General features: G+C 30.2%; 1 long non-coding RNA gene across 1 annotated transcript; it reads right to left on the bottom strand.

Moving 5' to 3' along the window:
* Nucleotides 1-20519: 20519 nt before the first annotated feature.
* Nucleotides 20520-22150, bottom strand: LOC143914542 (uncharacterized). The gene is made up of 3 exons (XR_013260830.1): nt 21855-22150; nt 21364-21426; nt 20520-21282 (listed from the first exon to the last, which is right to left on the bottom strand). It is a non-coding gene; the product is annotated as an uncharacterized LOC143914542 (long non-coding RNA).
* Nucleotides 22151-22767: the final 617 nt, after the last annotated feature.

Here is a 22767-nt window from a genome sequence, read left to right as displayed (position 1 = left end):
TATTATGCAGCACCTGGAGCTCTGTATATTTTTAACCTCCTCTTTCTTATATACCAAAAAATGGGTAACAGGTGATTTTTTTTTATCAAATTGTCATTCTTGTTAATTTATTATTTGACTTTTTATATACATATATTATAATAACTGTATGTGTTGTGTGCGTATTTTTATTTTAGGCATGCGTTATTCTTAATTTTTTTATATGTATTTAAGGTTTAGATAATATGATTTTACAAGTATTTAAATACGCTTTTGATCGTTTTTTTACCTTAAGCAAAAATTTTGTAAAATTTTCTCACGCTAACAAAACTTAATCTATTGAAGTTTTATGAACAAAATTTATATACAATATAAAGTTTTAAAAAATAAAAAATAAATTTATATTATTGTACAGAAGTTTTTTTATTCATATTGAAAACAGCATATACATATGTATGTTAATCAATTCCTTAGCAACAAAATATAATAGGAAAATTTTCTACACATTTTTTTTTTGTTTTGTTTTTATTTTTGTCCTCCGATCTAGTGGGACATATGTATTTATATGTATGTACATACCTCCTGCTCGCACAGTTCTTTTTCAATGGCTCCTATACCAAGAGCTATTCGACTTCTCAATGAAATCGTTGCTGCCGTCCCTGAATGCGATATTTTCCACCTTGGTGAGCGTAGATTATCGGATATTATTTTAACATATTTATCTGGTAACCTGCGCTCATCATTACTTTCTTAATTTGAATGTGATGTATGAGTGGAATCTTAATCTACTCTCTTCCATTTGGGCCTCACAGGGATGTTTTGTATCTGTAGCTTGTTCTTATTTATTGGAACAGGCTGCAGGTGCAAGACATTCCTGTATTTGTATTTTTTCTTATTTTAAATTTTAATTACTATAAAGTTTTTTATGATTGTAAATGCTGTATTTTTTTTTTAAATTTTTGTATCTTAATTTTTTGCTTTTACTTTTTGTTGTATCTTTTAATTTTTTATTTTCTCCCTCTCTTATTTTATTTTATTATTTTATTATGTAGGCCATTGTGGCGCATTAGGTTCTCCCTGTAATGCCACAATGGTCAAAAAACGTTAAATAAATAAATAAATAAATATGTACGAAGAAGACAAATTTGAATTTTAGCTCAATAAACCTTTTGAATACACTATAAAACATGATTTTCCAAATAAATATTGTTAGTATTCTAATTTTTAAAATAAAAAAAATACTATTGTGTCTCTAGTAATTATTTGGATTTTGAATTAAAAAAATTAGAACTCTGATATTATTGAATACTTTGGTGTTTCTGTTCAATAGTGTATATAGCAGTGGTGGCTCGTCCATATGGGCTGCAGCCTGTTCACATGGTTTTTTGTTTGCATTTGGTCATTGTTATAGTATGGTCAATGAGCTACTACAGATCGATTAATCTCCCCACTGTGAATTCTCACGAGCCGCACTGGCGATATTGCAATATATGTACATATTTATATACTTGTCTTTGATACATTATTTTAATCTCAATTGTCCATTGGCTGTGATGTTAACATTAAAAATCTTAACTAATAGCAATTTAAAGTCCAACAATAAGTGCTACTTTAATGTTTGAGTCTAGTTCTTGATATATCGAGATATTAAATTGATGTGTATTTCAAAATTCGAACATTCATATTGGTAATAACGCGGAATGCTATGGTATATAGCTTGCAAAATGACGATAAAGAACAACCTACTTATGGTGTAATAAAAATTGTTATCAAATTTCAACGAGTTTCTTAAATCGAAAAATGAAAGTTGTTAAGTTCAGAAAGGTTGATCGTCACTAAATAATATATGTATCTACACAGAATAAACGAACATACCTTGCACTTGAATTTCCAGAAAAAATGTAAATCTTTCATAGTCCGTCGATGTTTGTATAATGAATTTTTTCATTCGCAAAATTATCAAAAGTATCAGAAGCACGTGTTGAGAGTGTGGGAAGTGTAAAAATCAATACACAGACGAGTATAAAAAATAAATACATAGTTTATTAATACATCGAAAATTGTACACGCAATAGAAGCGACTCGAGTGCCGAAATTTCACACACATAAAATATAATACAATAAAAAATAGAGTAAATGCTTCTTAAATTCATACACGAATACACATGTTAAACATAAAATATTCAAAATACTAATGAGAATCACATTTTATAAATAACTAACGTCTATAGTTTTCCCGTTTGACACACGCAATAAATAATTTAAACACTATGCATTTCCTATTACGAGGCATGCTCACACGTTAATTTACAAATAAATACTTATACATATATCAATTGATAAATATGGCGATTACTACACTTCGTAAAATTGGGCGGTCTATTGCACCGATTTTAGTATACATACATACACATTCACATACACTATTATACATATTATATTAGACTCTTGTTTATATTGAACACAGCAGTGCGTTTGCGATAAACATATCTCGAACATATTATTATATACATACTCAGACGAAAATTGGCACCGCATACTTGTACATATTATAATACACATGGCTCTCAAGCATGAGCGTACAATTTAAATAATACAATATATGTACGTATTGTATTAATTTTACTAACTAGAATAAATAAACACATTAGGTCGCAGAACACAGCTTTTGTCACAGGTAACAAGATATATATGTACATATATTTAATAGATTTTCACAGCCATTTGAGTGGAGATTCGAACGTATTTCGAACGGATTTGTCGGTTTCATTTCGGTTGGTTGGTGGTCTTCATGCATTTACAAGACGTATGATTCGTAACGGTGAAACTCCTGATGTCGGGTCTCATCTTTTTTTGACCCAAACCGTATATTCCTTTGATGACTAGGTCGACTTCTTCTTTGTATTCGACGGTGCATGCGTGATTTTGTTCGCGACAACAGCCAGCGTTTTCGCATCTGTGCAGAACTGTCATCTTCGGGATGTAGTCGTACTCGGGGTTAAGATTTCCAGTGTACACATCGGATATTGGTATGGCTCTTGGTTGAGGATCTTGGCACTTGAAGTTGTGCACTCGTGTTTGATGTTCCAAAAACAATTCTCTGTCGGACTTGGCACTGATGATGATGGCCACGGAGAGGAGGAGGAGTGCTGATACTGCGAGGGCGGCCATCGTTGCTAGCGTGTTGATCGCTGGAGATCCGATAGAAGACTGAATGAACCGCTCCCATGTGGCCGTATATATAATATGTGAATTGGCCGATGAGGAAAATTGGCGTGAGTCATTAAGTTGACGTCAAAAGCGTCATGATCTGGAGGCAGAGCTTATCGTGACACACCTCAAGAAACGACAAGTGGGTTTAGCCCCATGTGACACTCCCATCAGTGTGCCAGTTATAACAAGTTCACATACGGGTCGTAGTCTCAGGTTGTTTTCGATTTGATTTTGATTTTTAAATGCTTTTTATTATTGCGAAATTATGTTCACAATACATTTTATATCTATTTTAATAGCTACTGATCTACTGATCATTTTCTATTTTACAATTTTAATTTAATTTAGTTAGTAATCATAATATTATATTATTCTAATGTTAATGTAAAGCATAATAGGTAAAAGAGCTCAAAAACCTATTTACAATTCTTATAAATGCTCATAATACATCTAATACATAGTATTAATTAAAGACTCTAAAGTCCTAATGACCTAAAGCAGATTTTGTTTAGGTAATTTTCGATTTGAGGATTATCTACTGTATTGTTAAAATATATCGGTCTATTTCTGAGGTCTCTGAACTTTATTTTCATGGTACGACCCCAAATTATATACATATATATATATATTAGCCCCCCTTTTATATGAGGTTCAACACATTCCAAAAAAATTTAAGACTCGATCTAATTCATTCAGACACAATCTATCCAGTGTGGCATTACAGGAAGTATGTACATCTGCGTCATAATGAAAATATGTAAAATTTTTGATTATTACAATATTTTAATTTTCACCCAATTCAGGATAACTTATCTCAGTTATGAGAATTCTGGCATAGGTACATACATATGTACATATGTGTATTATTTGTGATATCTATGTACTATATAAAAATTATTTTTATTTATATGATTATTATGTATCTTAAGTGCACTCTTTTTTTTTTAGACGAAGAAAAAATATTATCAATAATAGTGAAATGTTTTATATTCATTTTTTCATGAATGTATAGTATAATATATCTACATATAAATATATAAAGCTTGAGTGATTATTACAAATTTGTTTTTTAATGTATAACAGAGTGTTATTAATTAATTTATCATTTGAATTGTAAATTTTTATTATTTTTTCTAGTTATTTTACTTACTCTTATGTGTGTTTTTTTTAATTATTTTGCTGAAATATGAAATTATAATTATTTATATTATTTTTTGTTTTTTATTATAATTGTAATCTACGTTATTATTAATATTATTTTTTACTGCTATCATTAGTACTACTGTTATCAGGATTATTATTACATTTTTTTGTTATTTTTTAATATAATATTTATTTTTTTATATTTTTATAAATGGTTTATCTTTTGAATAATTACATATTATTATTATTTATATTTTAATAAAACTGTAAATTTCCCAAAATAAATAAATCATTGTTATTGAGAAAAATCGTAAAATAAACTGAAATTAGGTATGCAAAATAATGCATTTTCTTTATAAATAAAAGCACAAACATATGTACATATTTGTACATATTTACCTATAATCGTAGGTAGGTACAGATTCAATGAAAAGTGAATGAACGTTCTTAGTTAGTAAGGTATACATTAATAATTAAATTAATGTTTAAGCATTTCCTTTGGTTATTTAAAATATCTGATGATATTTATATGGATTTTAAGCACCTCGAGAGAAAAATCTCATATTCATACGAAGCGACCAAGTCAAAATTTTCTGATGAAAAGTATGCTAATCAAGTAGTTATCAATTTATAAATTTTAATAGATAATAAATTAAGTATCATAATATTACATTATTTATATTTATATATTTGAATAAAAAAACGATCTATTGAACATGTGTCATTGAAATATTATGTTTATTCATAAGTGAAAATATGAATAGTAAAATACATTTTTCGTGAAAAAATTCTTTCAATTATCAAACAAATAAATTTTTAGCATGATTCATACATATTATATTTGTAGGTATGTACTTGTCTTCAATGACTTGTTGACGACGTCAATTGCAATACATATGTACATACATACATAAATGTACGTATGCATAGATGACGGAAAACCTCATATTATATTTTAAATATTTTCCCATGTCAATTAAATACATAAGTTTACTTATTACTATATTTTATAAATCATGATTTTAATATTAGCGGGAATATCCTTCACTTGATTAAGCAAGTTTATGATTTATGTACGTACATATGTAACATTATGTTAGCATTAGCATCTTCATTGTGTCTTTAAGTTGAATCAGGAAAACTTGTCAATGAAATCTGGCAATTTTAATACATTTTAAGTTTTAAACATGTAGTTTAAAATAAAACTATGTGTATAAATGCATGTACATACATATGTATGTATATGTTCTGGGAATACTGATTTGGTCATTTTCGAAAGTGACAAAGTAAGGTTAATCCAATGGCTTTTAGTAATGATTCAAGTTTGAATGTCAATTACATAGATTCAGTTGGCAAAGCCCCAAGATAACGAGGATATCTAATATGGAGACCACATAGTTAATTCGACTGTGATTTGATTGACATATGTATAATAAAAATACCACATGGAATTTACATAATGTACGATTATATAATACATATTTATTATATTAGTATATTATATAATTAGTATATTTAATTATACGATTATTAACTGAAAATATTTAAAAAAAAATCAGATGTAATCAACCCACGACTATCTAGTACGGTGTTTCCCAACCTTTTTACCTCTACGGGGACCGGTAAAAATAGGAGAATAGTTTGCGGAAAGGTGACACAGAAACAGTTTTTTATGTGGTATTTTCTTTGTTAGTTTAAAAAATTTACAGGTAGACATAAAAATAAAATAAAAACAATAATATAACATGAAAAAACATTGTTTATTGGAATAATCTGAAACCGATTGATAATTTAATTTTTAATAATAAAAGCAATAGTTAGTTTTAAAAATTAATGCAAAATCTGCTGTTGCGTATTTGCAAGAATAGTTTATAACTGTGGTTTCAGTGTTGTTTCGGGGAGAAGAAGCGATGAATTGACATCCAATTAGTGTCTCAGGTTCGTTTTTATTATTGACGTGGCCAAAAAAGTCTTCCAGTCGAAATGCAGTTAATAGTTGAAGGGCTTTGAAACGATATCCAAAACCGAGACAATGTTTGTATTTTATGTCTGGACACCAGAGTGGCATCAGAAGACAATTCCATTAGGGATTCATTTTCTCGACTCGAGTGACATCTTCCATGAAGAGATTATTAATCCATAGGATACTCATCATCAGGGTAGTAGCTAATAAAATTTTAAATGAATGTCCTTAAATGTTGAATAATTATGTTTAAAATAATTTCCGGTTTACGTCATTAACTAATAAAAGTTCTTTCAAAAGTGGAAACATTTTTGTGTTATCCTCTTGTATCCCAAAGAGTCAGTTTCTTTTTACATACAACAATCTTGTTTCTCAGTGTGAAAAGATTTGTAGAAAATACAAATTTTAAGTCCATTAAGAAGACTAAATGTGTCCGATATATGTATATATAAAAAACCTTCTAAAAATATGTCGAATGCATTTACGTATGTCTGGCAATATTGCATCACCACTGCATATTTCACACGACTGTGAATATTTTAAGAACAAAAACAAAATGTGAACATTAAACTTTCAGGACTCTTGTTTTTAATTACGCTGTCCTTTTATTTTTGGCATAGGAGTTTTGAAAAGACGATAATCATTCGTGATCTAGTATATGGACATTGTATGTATATATTTGAGGAGTATAAGAGGTAAAATTACTTGCTAGTATTGATTTATTTATTATTACCAATACAATGTTTCAGTGTGGTAGAATTAACGATGTTCAAAGTTCAAATTATGCATCTCTGAAATATAGTACAAAGACACACACACTAGCAACACGCGGACACAAACTCACAAATAAAAAAAATCGGATGTGACAAACCCACGACTTTATCTCTGTATTTGAGGGTGATCGGATAAATGCACTCAACAGAGCCCCACTCTCGAGACATACAAACTTTCAAAGATGCTCAAGAAGAACGAACGCAATAGAATTCCACAAAAAAGCGTCAAGGGGTATTTGTATGTTATCCGAGGGTGCTAGCCCTTTTTTTTTGGAATTCTATTGCGTAAGTTCTTCTCGAGGACCTTTGAGAATTAGAATTTCTCGAAAGTGCGCCACTAATCAGTGCAATTCAGTGAATTATTTTGGGAACCGTATTTGAGTATATAAAAAACAAATTTTTTGAGTATATAGCAACGATCACGTGCCATAAGAGCATTTTCGTACGTATGTACATACACCGGCTATGAGAGAATTTTCGATACATGTAAATATGTATGTTTGTTTCTTTCATTATCGAATTTTGTCGTTTATACTTTTTATATTCCTCAAATATAAAGATAAAGTCATGAATAAATATTTGTATTTTTGATTTTGTTTTTCTATTAATATGTTCTTCAACATGTACCTTTTATAAACTTTAGCAGAGAGCAGAAATAAATCTGAGGTTTCTTTAGAAAACAACAAAATTTACCGAAAATATACATATATATATATATATATATATATATATATATATATATATATATATATATATATATATATATATATATATATATATATATATATATATATATATATATATATATATCATTTCAGTTCGAAAAGTACCAGAACAATTTTCTATATTTGGAAGCAAAAATTCACACACTTAGTGGATTCATATAAATATAATATACATTTTTTTTATTTTAAGAGGAGGCTGGTGCCCCCATGGCTACGGCCGTGGTGTGAGAGAATATGTACGTATTATAAATGATACAATCGTATATAATAATTGCCTAATGCGTGTGTGTCTAGTGCTGTACATTAACACCATGCTCCGTCTCTCTTTCTTCCCTTGGAATCGTATATCGTGGAATGTTTGGACTTCACTTCAGGCAGTGGGTATCGTATATAAGAAATCTTTTGTTTACGTCGGCCGATCAAATGGCAGCTTCCGTTGATCCGAATTGCGATTTCTCACCGAGTGCACAAGTGTGTGCACGCAGGCCACTGTTATTATATTTAATAATATTATACTGTAATATTTTTCTCTTAATAAGAGTTCTCAGAACTGACGGCGCGAGACCGTGGGATCTGCATATCTGGTACGTGACTATGACAATAGGTAAACAAACGCGTCGAGGAAGATGCAGTGAGCGATCTGCCCTTTATAAGCAGGTACTTAGGCCATATAAGAGATATTTTGGACGGAGCACTGGCAGTGCGTGGATCTCCTTAATCGCCCAATAAATGCTGTGAAGCGACTTTGGCCTTTTATTTGGATCCTCCACCCACCCCTACGCAACAATACGTAAAAAATTTTCATAATGAAATAGAATACAATTACGAATTAATTAAATTTGAAAAGAATTTATTTTAATTTTTACAATACAAAATATAATATAAATGAACGTTCAAATTTAAAATCTATAAGAAAAATTTTGTACAATATACGTATTTGCATTTTGTTTAAGTATGTAAAATTAATTCAAAAGTCATAGTAAAATATAATTGCCATGATTTTTATTGTGTTTTCTACGAAATAAACTTTAACATGAACTGTAATCTAAATTTATATGTATGTACATACATATAAATACATGTCATACATTCATAAACATATTAGAATGATAAAATATTTGGTCTAAATTTCTTTGCAAATATCATAATTAGGTAAAATAAAATTTCTGTTGCACCAAACAATAATACGACTAAGTCGGTCCTTGTTTTATGAAAAACACATAATAAATGAATTAATACTATATCACAATATAATACTGTTACGTACGCCGCAGATTAAGCGAATAGAACCCCAGAGACTATGTGACCGTTCAAGGGTTATCTGTTAACGGATTAACTAAGTGCTTGCACTTGGACCAACGGATATCTGTTATCGGATTAACTAAGTGATTGCACTTACTTCCAGGATTATATCTGGACTGCATTTAGGCTAAACAATGACCGTTATTAGTCCTTTCTCAGAATCGGTACGGGGAGACCCAATGTCGTAGAAATACATATCCGAATACGTGACTTTACAACAGGTAAACAGATTAGACGTCCTGAGAGATCTACCCTTTATAAGGCGGTACGTAGGCGATATCAGGTCATTCTGGACTGAGCACTGCCAGTGCGTGTATCTCCTTAATCACCAATAAATGCTGTGAGACGACTGTTGACCTTTTACTTGGATCCTCCACCCACCCCTACGCAACAATTTTATTTTTACATAGATATATACCAGAAAGGCCTAACAGGTTAATCCCAATGTGCCCTACTAGCCAATTACAAACATTGCAGCATTTTTATTACATAAATCGCTGCATTTAGAGTTGCTGAAGAACAAGAAATTAACAATTAATGAATTAATCCATAGAGAAATCTGTGGATTTAGACATGTACATATTTTTTTAATATTGTATGTAAATTAAATTCAGATACATACATAGTGACATAGTGGGTGGGATGGTTTTTGCCAATTCGATGGAGGAACCGTTTCAACAATGAAATCAGATAAATTGGCAAACTCTGATAGGAAACGATCGACTTGGAGTCACAAATATCCAAATCTGACCAGCAGCATTAAAGATTAGCACGGGATCGAACCCAGTAACCTCTCGGTGCTAAACCGAGCCATACTGCTGGCTATTATTATACATATATTTTCAATACCACAAAAACACTCATTTTTCTCCACAATCATCGTTCACTATATCGGTTCATACAATTGAGAAATTCATATATTTCAAATTTTAAAAAGGCATATTATGCTTATATGCATAAGCGTGTTTTTGTAAATTTGTAAATTAAATTAGCTGTGGTGGTTTTCAAGAGACTTGCTTACAAGAGCAACTTATGTATGTGATTAGCGGCGGTGAATTGCAGTGTCATATTTTTAGTTTTTTTTTTGGTTTTCCCATCCGATACTTGAGGACATGGTTTTAACATACTTGTACAAGTAGAAATTTTCGAAGATGTCTGGAGAATAGACGTAGCCCTTCATCATCCAGCAGCTATAGCCCGAGTCACATATATGAAGTATCACATAAGGAGGATAGTACATATGTTGAGTCGAGCTTCTTCTCCAACAAGAGGCTGTCCAAAGATATCGATCGCTTTTGGGGTTTTCCGCACTTGAATTTGTCGATTTGATTCATTTGCTTTGTAAGTTTGGCAGTGTTTTCCTCGATGATAACCTCAACACAACACGCCGTTAACCGCAATAGTAAAATTGATCTTGACATATTGGTGAGAAATTGGCGAGTGAGTGATTGAACAAGTTTTATATCGATTACTAAGTTTGAGAACGCTTTTTTATTCATCACTAAGACATCAGTTATGTCCAATGGCGACACATTTCTTGGATGTGATTCGAACGATAATTCGATCAAAACGCCTACTCAATATATATGTAGATAAAATAAAGTAAAACGTCATCTACAGTAAAACAATTTTAGGTTTTAGTGAGTACCATATATGGAAGTTACCGAAATACCTTATCCACTTTTATAAAGCTATGTATATATCAAATGTATTTTTCTGATGAATGTTCTTCTCTTTAGTTATTTGATGGATTTGGCTGATTTGGAATGAACGTCTAAATATGTATAAGTTTCAAGTAGAAATTATGAAACTACATACATATAATATTACTATTAATTGTAACGTAATTTCTGAATTAAGTTAAAAACTCGAAGGTATATAAATTTTTCATATACATACATACATACATACGATCTGGGAACAAAATAAAAAAATAGGTGAAAATCCACCAACTGGAAATATTAATAATAATAATAACTTTGTATTCCAGACGAAAGGGAGAATAGTGCAATCCCCATCGTCCATATAAATAATATATAGATAATAAATACAATACTATAAAATAATAATAAAAAATAAAGTTAAAAAAATAAATAATAATAATAGTAAATAATAATAATGAACAATAATAATAATTTATTTATCAATTTAATGTCTATTTTTGAGGCGGTCGGTGGAGTAGTTCCATTAATCGAACATACCTACATACATACATATGTATAGTGAAGAGTGCAAATGAGAAGACGCGGCATCAAGATATTAGTTTACTCTTGATTGCATTTTCTTTTATTTTGTTCGACCTCTTAATTAAATGATTTTCATCTTCGTGATATAAATACATACGTCATTTGTATCCTCATGTTCACCTGGGACAGAAATTCCTTTGAATTCACGGAATTTTTGACGACCCGTGTCCCGGGAGTTCTTATTTCCAATCCCGAAAAAAAATTTCATAAAATGTTATAATAAAGGCGAATGTAAACACAGTGAAACTATTATGAAGCAAGTGAATCCTTCTTGTATTGACGGTTCCACGATGGAAGAAACTTTTATAGATCCTGATGAAGATGAGAAAATTGTGTGTTTGAAGATGAATGACGAATTAAATAGGGAATTAATATCAAAAATAAAAAAAAATCGACAAAATAATGTAAATAAAAATAGTTTTTTCCATTGCTGGAAATATTTGTACCAAATCAAGAAATAGGCTTTTGGATTCTCATTTAAATATTTTAGTATTCTTAAGAAGGTTTATTAATATAAATTTACTTTTATAATTACATTTTTTCCAGTTAATAGATATAGTGTTTAATTTTTTAAAAATATTTTGTTATTAAATTAATTTTATATTAATATAAAATAAATAAATTTGAAAATATTTTTTTACGTCGTATGTCCCGGGAACGATCCCGAGCTCCGTCCCGTGTGCCGGAAATCTAAAAAGTCCGGTCAACCCTAGTCATGACTAGAGGTAGGATCGGAAGCGTGCTTTTTCCAGGAAATAAGGCAAACGATAAAGCTAGAGAGCATAAAAAAAGGTTCATCATAAAAATGAACAAAGCACGGCGAACAATGAACAATGAACTGCGCAAAGTTGGTCCACTCTTTAGTCATGACCATACTCACACTTCTAATCTATGTTTTTTTTCCTTAGTCGATCCCTTTAAGTGAGATCATGATTTTTTTCTATTAAATTACTATAAAAATAGTAATTTAATTTATAAAATTTCTTCATTACCGCATATACAGGAAAATGCTATAAATGTTTTATCGAACCCAACCCAGTCGTTATTACCCAACTCGTATCATAATATTCTTAGTATTTGATCTATGTACATTTGCATATTTTATCAACATGTATACTCATTGGACAGACCCCTTAATTTTTTATATGTCGAAGGGACGTCATACAGCAAACCATTAACCATACGGAAAACAATATACGTATGTAAGTATGTAAGTTGACGTTGTGGCTTTGCGGCTTATTAATGATAAATAGCTTTATATAAAGTGCCGTCAAATATTGAATCTTCATAGTCTTATCGTTGAAAGGCACCGATCCTTACAATGAACGCTATATTTGCATTATTATTGGTGACTATCGTCTCGGCGAGGATTTCAAGTAATCCTATGGAATACGTGAATAAATTTAAAGAGTTTCCGTGCAAAGATCCTCAACCAAGATCGGTGACTGTTCACAATGACGCTAATCCAAACATAATGTTCGTACCACCAATGACAGTTTTGCACCGTTGCTCTGAATCTGGCTGCTGCTTCCACGGAGTCTGCTCCCCTTTAACTGAAGAAGATGTGCAAATTGTTTTCCTACAAATTGTTTTCCTTCCGGAAATTCGGAAATACAAAAATAATTCACTCCTTAGAAATGTAACTGAAATCACTGAAACTATGAAGAATCACACCAGTTGCTATTGTCGATTAGATTGATATATGTATGTACCTATACATAATATGTATATCGGCACTACTCTAAATTTAAAATGAGTAGAGTTCACAAACTATTATTTTATGTTGGGCATCTAAGGATAAAAACTATTGTTGTTTTTTTTTCAATATTGTATAATAAATTGTTTTAAACAAATTTTTAAGGTGTTTATTTTATATAAATATAAGTACAAAACAAACATTTGTAGGCACATATACACATATGTATACATATAATACATATTTATATATATATATATATATATATATATTCAACGACTTATAATAAAAAAAATGATGCATTTGTATTTGTAATTGGCCAGGAAGGCGCATTGGGATTTACCTGTAAGGCCTTCCTGGTATATATGTAAAATAAAAAAATAAAAAAAAAAAAAAAAAAAATATATATATATATATATATATATATATATATATATATATATATATATATATATATATATATATATATATATATATGTGTGTTGTTAACAGTTATATGTTAACTTATTTATGTATATGTTAGTAACAGTTGTATACTAACATATAAATAAGATAATGTAAATATGTACATACTTATATGTACATACATGTGCTAATAAACTAAAAAAAAACTATGTATGTACATATGTAGGATTTTGCAATTGCTTATTCGCAACAATAATCAACAATCGATGGATTATTTGCAAGACAAAGCGCCCATTTCGGTGTAATGTTGGGACAGTCGACCTTCTTGGTTGATTCAAGTGAAGCAGCAACATTATTGAGTTTGACCATTAATATATAATGGTAAATAAACTGATTACTATATAATAAATAAATGAAGTACATATAATGGATAAATCAATATATGATAAAGTTTGTGTTCTTAAAAAATAGATAAATAAATAGGATATATGTATGTATATGTATAGGTACTAGTATATACATACATACATATTCTTTTTGTTTCTTTCTGAACCCGGCATGCGTTGCAACGCCACAATAACGTGTACGTTTTTGAAAATGGGTGGAATTACGAGGGTTTTACCCAAAATCATCACAGCGAAATAAATCTTGGATCGCTGTCATCTCAAGAGTTTTATTCAATTTTTACTTTATCTATGTACGTAGTAACAATAGATGAAGTTTTGTGATCATGCGAAAATTCGAACTCGAGATTTTGACTGATTCGAACTCAGAATCGATCACTGATCACGTTTTCATGATCTAGAAAAAATGTGTGTGTGTGTGTATTTTGGGGATATTTTTAACACCGTTAGTCCTATCGAACTGAAACTTAGTATCAGTTACTGAAATTCTTATCGACACGATGTAAATTTTTTTCAAATTTTTAAGTTGACCGGAAATGGTACCTCCCCTTATAGGTGTCCTCTTTTTTTAAGTTTTTGAATTCAATTATCTCCCAAACCACTAACTGAATCAGAATGAATTTTTTTTAAATATGATAGAAATAATAATTTTATAACCTTAAATTTTTTAAATATTTCTATCTGAACCGGAAGTAGTACTTTTACTCTAGAGAATCGAGGTTTTTTGTTTTTCTCAAAAACTTAAAAAACCGTTTATTGAACTGAAATTTCATATCTAGTTTTGTGGTATAATTAAAATTCGTTTGACGCAATGTAACCAAGTTAGCAGCATAACAAAATTAACTACGTGGGTCGCATCAACTTGACTGGTTTTGATGATGACGTTATTGGGATACCCGTTCATGCGTTAGCATCGAAGTCAATATAAAAGTCGTCGATAGAGAAGAATCACTAAGTTGCCAAATTTCTAGCAATATGTCGAGACTGATTGTACTTTTGTTGTTGACGTCGTGTTGCATTCTGTGTATTGTAGCGACAATAAGCGAATCCAAATTTGAACATCAAGTGAAACGAATCCGGAATTTCAAGTCCGAAAAACCCAAAAAGAGGTCCGTATCATTGGACGACCTCCAATTCAAGAAAGTGACCAATTTCACATACTACCCTCCTAATGTGATACTTAAAAGATGCGATTCGGGATCTGGCTGCCGCATGATCGATGGCTGCGTCTGCTCTCCAGACTCCTTAAAAAAAGTGATGGTGTATGCGAAGAAAGTGAAATTCACTAGATGGCGAAGACATATATGTATGTAAGTAAATCTCAAAATGAAACGCTGGTTATTCCCGCCGAAAATCACACACTTTGTTCTTGTAGAAATATCTCGGAATTACATTCAAAGTCTGCATGAAAAATTTGTGAATAGCTTAAAAAATGTGTCGTCGAATGTATTTTGTACTGGATTGAAGTGAAATTAGTGCTTTCATACATACATACATACATACATATGTGATAAATATAATTTAAAATATTTAATAGAATTAAAAAAAGACCTGAAATGATTTTTTGGACACTCTTGAAAATAGTCAAAACATTTATTATGTGTGTGTATATTTCTTTGGATTTAGTATGGTAGTAGTAATTTAAACAAAAATATATTTCATTATTTTATTTTGATCTTTTAAATTAATTTTATCGTCTTGATATTTTATTGTTATAATATGGTTATGGTGATATAAAATAACAAATTCCGACTATTGGAAGTAAAACTTTTGTGTGAGATTCCCTACATTAGCGCTCAAACTTGTATCGAAAGGGCTCTCATAGCCGATTTTTGTGAACGTGTATGTGTGCGACATTATCGAATTTTGTTTTTTATACATCTTCTCTATTTCTCAAACACATAATTAATTCCTCAAAAAATATTTTTTGTCTGCGTTTATAATATGTATGTATATGTATATGTAAAATGATGCGGTACAATAAAATATAAGTTTCCTGATAAGTATTTAACAAATGTATGTACATATATACGCTTTTCAAAAATGTATATATGAAAAGCTGGCAACCCCTGTTCTAAGCGGTTTTAAGATTAATTTATACTAGTCTTAATGTCAAAATTTTTTTCATAAAATTAAATATGTTTTAAAAATATTTATACTCTTTACTTCCCAGTTGGCAACCCGAGTATATATATTGATACACATAAACATATATGTATGTATACATACGTGGCACATAGCGATCTCGTACACTAAAATCTCGACCACGGAATATTTGGCACTCGGAAATTCCACCCAGCGAGAATCACGCGTGCGAACTACCACACTAACGAGAATTTTAGTGCCACATAATCCGTATTCACGATTTTAATGACAACGATTATCTTGCACGAGATCACCACATGCGAAATAGTCCGTTTACCATACACACATACACATGAAATCAAAACGCAGATTGATTCCAGTATAAGTTCTTCAAAAGGGCGATATCATTTGAATTTATTCTAGTATGGTTTTGAGCATGGATTCAAGTTCCACTCAATCGAATGCTTTTTCGAAGTCGATGAAACAGACGTATGTATATATATCCTCTTTTTGAATTCCCTACACTTTTGCAAAAGCACGTTCATGCAGAACAACGCTTCTCTTGTTCAAAATTCCCCTGTAAATCCAAATTGTGAATGGCTGACACGTGGCTCATTAAACTAACCAATCTATAATCCCCACAGCCGGTTGACTTATTTTTCTTTGGTAAGGGAATAAATGTCGACTGCAACCATTATTGATGAATTTTGCGAGTCTCATATATTTTAAGTATCGTCAATATTCGAATGCCTTCTTCATCCAATAATTTTAATAATTCTAAAGGAATAAAATCCTTTCCTGAAGTTTTTTTTTTATTTTTGGCCTTTTTGATTGCATTTTCAACCTCAGATTGTAATATACTCAAACCTGATATTTGAATTCCTTCCCTTATTTCTGGTTCAGCAAATTTTCCTCTATATATTCAGCCAAAAATGATTTGTTGATGTTTTTATTAATAACCACCACAAATAATCTTTATTTGTTTGTGCATGTTGGAATGATTATGTATTTTTTCCAATGTCTCTATTTTATTGCATTTTTCTTCCTAGTCCTATGCTTCTTTTATTTTTATGCGAATCAAGCGGCGGACATCTTTATATTGAGCGTTGTCTATATTTTTAAATATTCCACGGCGATCCATTGAGTCTAGAATTTGTTTCGTCATCCATTAATGTTTTTTTGTTAAATTGGTATTCTCGACTTATATCTCCTTGTTGAGTTCATCAATAGCCTTTTTAATTTTATACCAATCAACTCCGTCTTCTGTCATTGTATTGTAATTTTTTTTTTTATTTCGTTGTTAATATTACGAGCAAGGTTCCTTGACGTCTCTGGCATTTTTAGTAGGGAATATGTTTCCGGGGGGTATGTGTCCAGGGGGTAAGTGTCCTAAAACCATTTATAAAATATCTAGGTAAACGAATCGTAAAATATTTGCAATTTGAAAATAGTTCATGAAAATTTTTATATTTTATCCTCGAGGATTATGCGAGTATTTAGCTGAAATATCCGATTATCAAATATCTTAAAAAAGGTCGACTATATCCGAATATCGAGTACTTGAGTATTCGGATTGGAAACTCTAATGTCATCTAAAGAGTTTGCTCAATTTTTTTTGTGTTATAATTAAAATTTGTTTAACGCACTGTTACAACGATAGTAGCAGCACAAAATCGAGAATGTGGAACGCTTGAAATTGAACTGGTTTTGATGATGACGTAGTTGGGATGTTCGTTCATACGTAGGTATCGAAGTCAATACAAAAGTCGTTGATAGAACTGAAGCACCCAGTTGCCAATTTCATAGCAAGATTTCGAGACTGATTGTACTTTCGAGACTGGTTGACGACGTATGGCATTCTGTGTATTGATGCGACAAAAAGCAACTTCAATTTTTTGAAAATCCTGTAATGCCACAATGGTCTAAACTTAAATAAAATAAAATATGTACTTAACTACATTGTATGTATGTATGTACCTATATATAATATAAAGTAAAAAAGTACATAATCTGAATGGAATGATGTTGTTCAATACTGATATTATGCACTCGTACATACACACAATAATAATACTTGCCTTGAACTTGAATATTATAAATATCTATCTCATCAGTTTTTCCAATATAAATACATATGTACATACTTCTTCAATAAATGATCTCTCTAGATTAACCAGGTTAGTGTTGACTGTTGAAGAAGAAGAATATGTATAACAAAATAAGGACAAATTGTCATTTATATAACTTTGTGAACAATCCATGTACAGATAATTGAGATTGTACTCGTACTGTATCAGAAACACACATTCAAGAGTACAGGTAATAATTAATACACAGATATGTATAAAAAAATAAATATATTATTTTAATAATCGTAAATTATACATGCAATAAAAATACAATCAAACACTGGCAATTAAATGATGAATATCATCATTCAAATATTATACATATGTACACAAGTTTCCTTAATTCATATAAAATTATAATGAGAATAAAATATGTCACATACATATCCCTAAACAAACTCACAAATTAATTTATGCAATACTTTAACAATTATTAAATATATAACAGTAATGAATATGTTTTATTAAATTAGGTGATTGCAATGATTTTTCTACATACTACATACAATGTATTTATTATATGTATAATATTAAATACATAACCCCATACTATATTTATATAAACTTTTTACATACACATGGCCCTAATGCTTACACGTTCATACATTTTGGAATAGATATACACATTGAGTCGCAGAACACATCTTGGTAACATAATATACACATTAAATATTATCACAACCTTTTGAATGAGGATTTGCTGGATTTCAAATTGATTTTTGGATTCACTTCGGTCGGTTTGTGGTATCCATGCAAACGCAAGATGTGTGATTGGAAGCGTTGAACTTAAACGTGATGGGCTTCTTTCTTTTATCGAAAAATGGTGTACCTCTGACGACTATTTTAATATTCTCCTTATATTTAACGGTGCACACGTGTCCACGCATAGGACAACAGCCAGCGTTTTCGCATCTGTGCAGAACTGTCATCTTTGGATTGTAGTCGTACTCGGAGCTCAGATCTCCAGTATATACATCAGATATTGGTATGGCTCTTGGTTGAGGATCTTGGCACATAAAGGCGGCTACTCGTTTTTGATGATCCATAAACAATTCTTTATCGCTCTTGGCACTGATGATGATAGCCACAGAGAGGAGGAGGACTGCTAATAATGCGAGGGTAGCCATTTTTGCTAGCGTGTTGATCGCTGGATAGACGATTAAATACTGAATAATCCGTTTCCATGTGGCCGTATATATGTATATGCTCAACGAGGAAAATGCAAGTGAATCTTGCTATGAGAAGTTTGAGGCAGTTTGGAGGCAGAGCTTGTGATGACAAGCCTCAGGAAATGACGAGTGGGTTTTATTTAAATTGATAACTACTAGCTCATTATTTAACGAACGGACAAGTTTCGCTTAATATCAGAAGTAAATTTATTTTTTTAAATATTATTTATTTCTAAATAATATTTATAAGATAACTGCTAGGACTATTGGGCGCATATTAACTACGGCTCTCATTCGATACGACATAAATTTTTACGTTGACCGGAAATGGTACCTCCCCTTGCAGGTATCCTCCTTTTTTTCAAGTTTTTGGATTAAATTATATTCCAAAACGTTCAATAAAACAGACTAAAAACTTTTTACATGTAATATAAATTACAAATTTTATATACTTATATTTTTCAAATATTTTTACCTCAACCGGAAATTGTACTTTTAGTATAGAGAATGCTTTTTTTCAGAAACCTTTTATTGTATTTAACTGAAATTTCATATCTAGAAGTTTAAGCTAAATATCAATATATATATATATATATATATATATATATATATATATATATATATATATATATATATGTATATATATATATATATATATATATATATATATATATATATATATATATATATATATATATATAAATATATATATTTATATATATATATATATATATATATATATATATATATATATATATATATATATATATATATATATATATATATATATATATATAGTATATAAAATCGATTTTTCCTTCACTATTGTTTTCGACCCTTTAAATATTTGTGCCCTTCACGAAAATATCTACGTATAATCTTCGTATCAATGTGATGAAAAAAAAAATTAAATTTATTAAACCGGAAGTGGGATATTTTCCTCTTAGAAAAGTAAAAAATGTTTTAGTTAGAATTCGTAAGCCGGAATTAATAAATTTTTTTAAACAATATTTCATTATTTGATTTTGATCTTTAGTATTATTTCTCTTATAATATTTATAGTGATTTTAAGTAATAAAAAAAAATTGATTAAACCCGAGAACTGGAAGTAGAACTTTTATCTTGTGGAAGTTTCCCTACATTTCCACTCAATTTTTATCGAAAATGTATTTTTAATCATAGCACGTGTGTGTGAACGTTTTTGTATAATTGATTATCGAATTATATTTGTTATATTCCTCTAATACAGATATACAATCATGGGTTGGTCACATCGTTTTTTTTTTTAATACATATATGTATTTCAATTTCACAACCAAGTAATGTGACATGTGTATATTATATGTACATATGTCCATATGTAATACATTTCACCAGTCAAATGTCCGAACCGATTTTCAGAAATTGTGTGAGTAGCTTTTAAATTTACGAGAATTATATTTTGGGAATAAGTATTCCCAAAATATATTTCTCCAAAAGGAATGAATATGAATCATCGGCTAGGGGCATGTTTCTATCGGCTTGCTTCAATTGTATTGAGCACACTCTTTGTGGTTTTCGACTATGCATTCATAATACATACTGTCTTAAATTTTCTTTAAATTGTTTGTATTTTAATGTTAAAGAAACAATCTTTGCTATAATGGCAATCTATGATATAATGGATAATGGTCCAAACTTAAACTTTAATATGTTGCATACTATCTCCCTAATCACCCCTTTATCGAGCAAAGCATCCTAAAAATGGCAAACAAAAAATAAAAAATAAATTTATATAATGATGCTTTAATGAAAAAGGCTTTTCCTGCCGTATTAATGTGCGCGTGCAGAATACGGGAGAAAAAGCCTGTTCCTCTTGTTCCTGTTGTACCCTGCTCGCGCAAATTAAGTGAGTATGTACGCGAGTATGTACCGTTTACCATGCACCCTTTTTTTTGATCTTTCGACTAAAGATCTTTCGATTTTCGATCTTTGCCTTCCGATATTTGTGTTTTCTGTAATTTAACATTCTGGCTCGTCACGTAGACGCATTTCGAACAGGTATGTAAATCTGAAATATTTTCGAGTTAATAGCAAAGAAAATAATTTCACACACATAGTATTTTATTTGATAATATTTAAATATACATACATATGTTCGAAAACATCTGCTCTGAATACACGCACTTGTTACTTCTTCGATGATCATAAGCGACTGAAAGAATCGACGCAATAGTAAATACATATAAATTTTAAAAGGGAACGAAAAACATTTCATTTGTTTCAAACAACACGCATGTTTACGGTTGCAATCCATCGGTGCAATTATTAGCATATAACAACAAAATTTAAAAAAATTAATTAATTTTAAAAAATTAATTAAATTTTAATTAATATTAAAAAAATAATTAAATTGTAATTAATATTAAAAAAATAATTAAATTTTTATTAATTTAAAAAAATTAATTAATATTTTTCGCATAATCCGCATCCGGATAATCTAGAGTACACTGTAATTCTGAGACATGTTTACAAGAGCAACGTGTATGATTGACGGCGGGGACTTTTAGCAATTCAATTTGAGGAATTTTCGGTTTTTGCCATCCGGTGTGTGACGATATGGTTTTGACCTTCTTCACGTACACTTCGACATCTTCGAAGGAGTCTGGATAGCAGACGTAGCCCTCCATCGTGCAGCAACCAGAGCCCGAGTCGCATCTATGAAGTACGACATTCGGAGGAATGTATTTCGAGTCGGTTTCCATCTCGGACAGGAAGGTGTCCAAAGATATGGACCTCTTTTGCGATTCTCCACACATGAATTGATAGATTTGAAGCATTTGCTGATTAAATTCTGCTTCGTCACTCCCAGCAATGCACAGTACACAAGACGTAGCCAACAGCAATGAAATCGGTCTCAACATACTGTTGGAAAATTGATGACTGGGTGATTGAATGCCAATACTTACGTTTATATCGACTCCTCTCAATTATCGAGTAATTATTTCAATTGTGATTTTCCCTTTTAGAAATGACCATTGACCATTTCTACCTTCGCAAAAAATAAAAATCAAACCTACAACAAAAATCGGTGTAGGTGTAGGAAAAAATCAACTAACGTCACACTTTTATAAAATTTTCAAAATAATTAAAAACAAACAAAATCATGGCTGTTTTTCATAATAATTTTTCAGTTTTATCTATTTTCACCATCAACTTTGATAATTGATAGCTGTATTGAAATATTATTAAAAATAATGCATCCATGAAAGAATCTATCCACAAGTTCAAAATGTTAACAAATTTTCTGCTAACAGCTGATCAAACCAATTGAACTAACAGTGTGAATAAAAATTCCAAGTGTCTCTAAACATATGCAAATAGCATAAAATTCGATTGATATGAAAATGATTAATAATTTAAAACTTGAACCTGTTTTGGTGAATAAGTAATTCATTTTCAAATACTATTGTATTTAGTATCGCATTTCAATAGTATCACTTTGTTTACCTATATTTAAAAAAAATCTCTAGGTTTTGATGAATGCGTATGTAAA

Source organism: Arctopsyche grandis, chromosome 7, assembly GCF_051622035.1.
Source record: "Arctopsyche grandis isolate Sample6627 chromosome 7, ASM5162203v2, whole genome shotgun sequence".
Lineage (NCBI taxonomy): Eukaryota > Metazoa > Arthropoda > Insecta > Trichoptera > Hydropsychidae > Arctopsyche > Arctopsyche grandis.
Note: the sequence above shows the minus strand (reverse complement) of the source record. Positions and strands in the feature narration are given on the sequence as shown.